Below are 7465 nucleotides of genomic sequence, written 5' to 3' on the forward strand. Positions count from 1 at the left end.
GCTAGGTACTTTAAAGATTTGGGCTATGGGCCCACAGCCTCCTTTTTATAAGTAAACTCAACTATACCTCCCACCCCCTAGGAATAATTGTGTATGGTTTCCCCAGCCCCAGATCAGTTCAGTTTATTGCGATCTTTGATCAGATACGCAACCTGGATCAAATAAAAGAAAAACCTTGTGGGTAGATATCAATATGAACACATACATGCATATATACATGTAGAATCTGTCACATGGAAGACTGAGATTTTAAAAAGTATAGGATAAGACAAAATTAAAAAGAAAGAAAAAAGAGGGACGATTAAAATTGACTGTTTCTGACACACCACAAGCGGATTTTAATTGCAGCCGTACAGAATTTGGTTGCGGAGTGTGAGACAACAACAATGACAAATATTTATATACCGTACCACTTTTCAACAAAAGTTTCCAAAGCGGTTTACATGGAGAAATGATAAATAAATATAATGGCTCCCTGTCCCCAAAGGACTCACAATCTAAAAAGAAATATAAGACAGACACCAGCAGCAGTCACTGGAGGTCCAGTGCTGGGGGTGGAGAGGGCCAGTCACTCTCCCTCTGCTAAATACAGAGAATCACCACGTTAAAAGGTGCCTCTTTGCCTAGTTAGCAGGGGACTGAAGTGTGTTTATCAGAAAGAAATACGTTTATATAAAATTCATCCCAATTGTCAGGGTATCTAAGAATGAAAGGAGCAATATATTGGGAACGCAGCCAGGGGCGTAGCTATAATTGGGCGAACGGGTTCAAAGAACCCGGGCCGTGCCCAATCAGGAGCCACCATTCGTGGCCCTGACATGCCCCCCGCGTTGGGCGTCAGACGCGGAGGCGGTAGTTTAGCTCCCGAGCGGGGGCCGCGCGGCCCCTTCAGGAGCCAAGACTGGTGCTGCGTTTGCAACGCAGCACCAGCCTTTGTCTAACTGCCGAAAGGGTCGCGCGGCCCCTTCAGCAGTTAAGCTGCTTCTCCCGAACGGAGCCTCAAGCCTCCGTTCGGGAGCCAGACCACGCCCCCCGCGTCTGATGTCAGACGTGGGGGCGTGGCTACCCCCTGCGTCTGACATCAGATGCAGGGGGCGGGGCTATCGGGGCGCCCGCCGCGGCCACACATGGGCCGCCGGCGGGCTAGCTACGCCCCTGAACACAGCTCATTATAAAAGGAACAGTACAGAAGCACATGGGCAACTGTCTCAGTATTCCCACATCCACAAGGGCACAGTCTCTCCAAATAGGGGACTCTCCTATACCTACAACCGCAGTGGGGAAATGCTTGACTAACAAGCAGAAGGTGGCCGGTTCAAATCCCCACTGCTACTATATCGGGCAGCAGCGCTACTTATTTATTTATTTATTTATTTATTTATTTATTACTTTTTATATCCCGCTCTTCCTCCAAGGAGCCCAGAGCGGTGTACGACATACTTAAGTTTCTTCTCACAACAACCCTGTGAAGTAGGTTAGGCTGAGAGAGAAGTGGCTGGCCCAGAGTCACCCAGCAAGTATCATGGCTGAATGGGGATTTGAACTCGGGTCTCCCCGGTCCTAGTCCGGCACTCTAACCACTACACCACACTGGATATAGCAAGATGCTGAAAGGTATCATCTCATACTGTGCAGGAGGAGGCAATGGTCAACCCCTCCTGTATTCTACCAACGAAAACCACAGGGCTCTGTGGTCACCAGGAGTCAACACTGACCCGACGGCACACTTTACCTTTAGTATATAAATCTTACAATCAATCAATCAATCAAAGTATCTTATTTCAAGAATTCTGGAAGCCATTAGGAAGCTTGCTTGCTTTTTGGGGGGTGTCCCCCCCCCGAATTCTTTTTCTTTTCTTGATCCCTCCCTTCCATCGCACTGACTTTACAGACTGCCAGGTAACCGTTTGGCTTCCATCCCAGCATTTTCATTTCCTGGGTAATCTTTTCAGATGTAAAGAGAGAAATGCCACATTTAATTAGAAACAGATGGATCCTCTTGGAAGTGATCCGTTTGACAGCTTACTAGGTGATCTCTGATGGCTCCGTACACTGTGGGGGGGCACAGAACAATGAGAATCGGGGGGGGCATTGCTGCCAACTGCGAGTGGGGGCAGGGAGGTTGAAGAGAGCTGCATTGGCTCAATTTGACACTGCGACCCCTCCCTGGGGAGTGAAATACCCTACAGCTACATGCCTGAGACAGGGGGGGGGCACTATCCTCCCAACAGCAGCAAGATGGGATAGCAGCAAGGAGGGAAGGGAGGGATATTAGCTTGGAAAATGAAATAGAGAGGAGAGCTGGTCTTGTGTTAGAGAGCATGAACTGTCCCCTTTGCTAAGCAGGGTCTGTCCTGGTTTGCATTTGGATGGGTGACATGTGAGCGCTGTAAGATATTCTCATTAGGGCAGGAGTTCTCAACTTTGGTCCCCAGATGTTGTGGGACTTCAACTCCCATAATCCCCATTAAGGCCTTTGTGGCCAGGGATCATGGGAGTTGAAGTCCAACGACATCTGGGGACCTAAGGTTGAGAATCCCCACCTTAGGGGATGGGGCCATGGAGCATCTGCTTGCATGCAGGCCTATAAGAAGTTTCCATATTTCCAGCTCCAACATTTTCTGAGTAATGATACGATTATACGGCATATTGAATAAAGGGCTAACCATTTGAATCTCCTTTGTGCCAATGCTCCCTCAGTCTTCATTGACCAGTAGGGTTGTGTGTTTTGTTTTTGGCCCGAATTCGAAACACCCCCATTTTGTTCTTTGTTCGAAATCAGCCAATCCGAAACACCCCAATTTTGTTCTTTGTTCGAAATTGCAAAATCCGAATCCAAAACGTTTTGGATTTTTAAAAATGGCCCCGGGGAAAAAACTAGTGGGTGGGGGTGGTAGTGCCCAATGCGTGGAAACTACCACCCAAATTTCAGAGAAATTGGACAAAGGGCTGATTTTTGGTGAATTTTTGAAGTATAAGATTTTTCCCATAGGGAAGAATGGAGGTTTCAGCAAAAGTATAGCTTCATGTTGGGGGGAAAGGGGTGGCCCAGAGCAGAGTAGGGTGGGTGGTAGTGCCCAGTGGGGGCAAGGAAGCTGCCAGAAGTATTTCAAAGGAATTGGGCAGAGGGCTGATTTTTAAAGACGTAATGGAGTTTGCGCATCTGTAAAGTTCTTCCCCATAGGGAATGATGGGCCTCCATAATTCCTGCCCCATAACTGCACTTGGGGGGCACCAGGGTGGCCTAGAGTGAGTGGTTGTGTAGAGCACATAGAATGCCAACCACCCCCATGGGTTGCTAACCCATGGGGTACTGGGTTCTGTTGTTTCTGAGATGTTTTGAGTGTAGATTCAGATTCTCTGGTAGCACATGAGAGTGGATTCATGGTTTGTTGTTGAAAATCTCATATGCTATCAGAGAATCTACACTCAGAACACCTCAGAAACAACAGAACCCAGCACCTCATGGGTTAGCAACCCATGAAGGTGGTTGGCACCCTATGTGCACTATACCACCCCTCGCTCCCGGCCACCCCAGTGCCCCCCAGGTGGAGCTATGGGTCTGCTGAAACCTCCATTATTCCCTAGGGGGGGAAACCTTAAAGAAGTGTAAACTTCAACAATTCCTAAGAAATCAGCCCTTTGCCCTATTCCTTTGGAATCTGGGTTGTGGCAGGCACCCCTTGGGGCACTGCCACCCAACCCACTGTTTGGCCCCTCAGGCCCCCTTTCTGCCCCAAATCTGCCCCAAAGACATGTCAACTTCAGAAATTCTTTAAAAATCATCCCTTTCCCCGATTCCTTTGGAATCTGGGTGGCAGCAGGCACCCATTGGGGCACTACCACCTGAACCACTCTTCTGCCCCCAAAGCCCTCTTTCTGCCCCGAATCCACCCCAAATAACATCAACATCACACATTAACAACAGCAGAGCTTTGGGAAAAATCAGGCAGATTTCCAAAGGTCATGCACATCCACATCCACCCCACCCCGCCCAAAATGCAATTGATCTACACACAACAGTGTGAAACAACAACAATGAAATGCACACTGCCCCACTGGCCAATGAGGGTAAAATTTACCCTTAAATTTGCTTTAAAGGAATAAGGAGGCAATTGCCAGCAGATCAGCCCATGCTTTCGCTGGCCAGTCTGCAGGCTGGAAGGGCTGGAAATTCAAAGAGATGTCAAAACTGAAAATGGAGACTGAAGGAGAAAGACTTTCTGTGATTGCAAAACGGAGCTCCAAAACAGCCGAAACAACAAAACGTTTTGTATCCGAAAGAGGGACATTTTGTTTTGGCTACAAAATTTTCTGTTTTGAGCATTGGGTGTTTTGTTTTGGCTACAAAACAGCCCAAATGGCCTGTTTTGTGCACAAAACGTTTTGTATCCGAAATGAAACGCACATCCCTACTGACCAGGAGAGGGATGTTGGGGTTGTGGTGGACAGCTCGTTGAAAGTGTCGACTCAATGTGCGGCAGCTGTGAAAAAAACCAATTCCATGCTAGGAATCATTAGGAAGAGGGTTGAAAATAAAACGGCTAATATTATAATGCCCTTATACAAAATGATGGTGCAGCCACTCCTGGAGTACTGCGTACAATTCTGGTCACCACATCTAAAAAAGGACATTGTAGAACTGGAAAAGGTGCAGAAGAGGGCAACCAAGATGATCAGGGGCCTAGAGTACCTTTCTTAAGAGGCAAGGCTACAATACCTGGGGCTTCATGCATGGTGTGGAGAAAGTGGATAGAGAGAATTTCTTCTCCCTCTCACATAACACTAGAACAGGGGTCATCCCATGAAATGGATTGCCAGGAAATCGAGGACCAACAAACGGAAGTACTTTTCCACACAACGCATAATCCACTTGTGGAATTCTCTGCCACAAGATGTGGTGACAGCCAATAACCTGGATGGCTTTAAGAAGGGTTTGGATAACTTCATGGAGGAGAAGTCTATCGATGGCTACTAGTCGGAGGGCTATAGGCCACCTCCAGCCTCAAAGGCAGGATGCCTCTGAGTTGCAGTGGAGTAACGGCAGGAGAGAGGGCGTGCACTTGCCTGTGGGATTCCCAGCGGCATCTGGTGGGCCACTGTGTGAAACAAGATGCTGGTCTAGATGGGCCTTGAGCCTGATCCAGCAGGGCTGTTCTTATGTGCCAGACTGACTCCCTGACCGCATCTCCAGGTAGGGCTGAGATTCCCACCTGAAATTTTGGAGAACTGCTGCCAGTCAGTGAAGACAATACTGAGCTAAATGGACCAATGGTCTGACTCTGTATATTTATTTATTTATTTATTTATTTTACATTTTATATCCCGCTCTTCCTCCAAGGAGCCCAGAGCGGTGTACTACATACTTAGGTTTCTCCTCACAACAACCCTGTGAAGTAGGTTAGGCTGAGAGAGAAGTGACTGGCCCAGAGTCACCCAGCAAGTCTCATGGCTGAATGGGGATTTGAACTCGGGTCTCCCCGGTCCTAGTCCAGCACTCTAGCCACTACACCACGCTGGCAGCTTCCTATGTTTTGGGGTCAGGTACTAAAGAATTTTCTAATGAGCAGTGGGAGAGCATCTGGCCCTATCCAGCCCCAGCACAGCATCCCTCCAGTGTTCCCACTAAGAGGGATTCCCAGTTGATTACAACTCCCATAATCTCCAAGCAAAAGCCATGCAGCTGGGGATTCTGGGAGTTGTAGTCAACAACATCTGGGAACCCCTCTAAGAGGGAACAATGCAGCCCTCCTGTGGCTGTTGCCTCTCTTATCTTATCTTTTCTTTTTTAAGACTGTGAGTCCTTTGGGGAAAGGATTCATCTTTCTTTTTTTCTATATGTGAACCACTTTAGGATCTTTGTAAACCACGTGGTATATAATTAGTAGTAGTAATTCATAGATATGGAGAAAAGGCACAGCCCTTGGTATAATCCTGCTCTTGCTGTATGCCAGGGGAACGCAAAATGGGGTCCCCAGATGTTGTTGGATTACAGCTCCTATAATCTCTTGCCATTGTGGCAGGCGATGCTGAGAGTTGTAGTCGAACAACATCTGGGGATCCCCTGTGAGAACCCTGGCTTACAGTCTTTGTAAAGCTGCAACTGAGCAGTCTTGACGGCAGTGGAATCTGAATATTAACTTCCAGCCTTGAGATAAAACAAATACACACAAATGCACTGGTTCACAGTAGTGCAGCTGAACAGGGTTTTTATTGCAAAAACATGAACAGGTTCCAGCTGAGGTTTTTACGCACGGCAGGTTTTACCACAAGTTTATGCGGAAGCTTTACTGTGAACGAAGTTGTCCAAAAAACCCAACACAAATAGTGGATTTTTAAAAACCCGGATATAAATCAGGCTACATTCTAACGCACAGTGAAAAACCTGAATTGTGTGTGAACTGCTCCCTGATAGCTCGCAGGGAGTTTGGGGTAAATCTGGCAGATATGTGAATGCCACATTCCGGAGGAGATGTGAGTTAAAGGGCTTCAAAAGCCCCGTGTGAAAAGCTTCCTGGCTAAAAACAGAAATCGGGCAAATACTGGATACAAACAGCCTGAAGGGAATTAGGTTTTAAAGCCTTTTGTTCCAATCACACACTTTCCTGCTTGAAACCAACAAAGGCTTTAGTCTGAATGGAGCATTCACAGCTCGATCTAAAGCTGGCACCCACAAGAGAGCAAAAGATGGCCCAAATCTGGGATCGAACACAAGAAATGCCTTCCTGGTCCATATCAAGGTCTATCTGGCTTGGCATTTTGTCTCACTCTCACTAACTGGGCTGTGAGGCACCTTTCAAGTGAGGGTGCTCTCCTGTAAAGCAGGGGGAGGACAACTGTCCCTATTCCGCCCAGGACAACCACTCTCCAGTGACTGTGGCTAGTGAAGGAATCTGTTACTGCATCCCTGGCAGATGGGTGTTTAAAAACCTCCAGTGAAGGAGAGCACGCCACTGCATGAGGCAGACTGTTCCACTGTCCAACCATCCCCCTAATGTCTAGCCTGAATCTGCTTCCCTCTTGTAAAGTCAACCGGTTGGCCCTTGTCCCGCCCTCTAAAGCAAAACTGACATTTCATACTCCCACATAAGCCTGCACAGGACTGAAGCTGGCCTTGTGGTGGCAAGCATGAATTGTCTTCTTTGCTAAGCAGGGTATGCCTTGGTTTGCATTTAGATGGGAGACTCCATGTGAGCCAGGGGCGTAACTATAATAGGGCAAGGGGAGACAGTTGTCTGGGGGCCCACTGCCTTGGGGGTCCCACCCCAGAGGCAAGTCACATGACTGACTCCCCCAGCTGCGCACCCGCCCGGGCTTCCTTCAGTTGTATTCATCCTCTGAAATTGATGTGAGTATTACGACCTGGAGCTACCAGAACAGCATGTCTTTCTCTAGTACCATCAAATGACTTGCATCGTCCACAATTTACAAAACCTTTAAAAAAATAATTTAGGATGATGTTCTA

This window comes from Hemicordylus capensis, chromosome 8, assembly GCF_027244095.1.
Source record: "Hemicordylus capensis ecotype Gifberg chromosome 8, rHemCap1.1.pri, whole genome shotgun sequence".
In the NCBI taxonomy this organism is placed as follows: Eukaryota; Metazoa; Chordata; class Lepidosauria; order Squamata; family Cordylidae; genus Hemicordylus; species Hemicordylus capensis.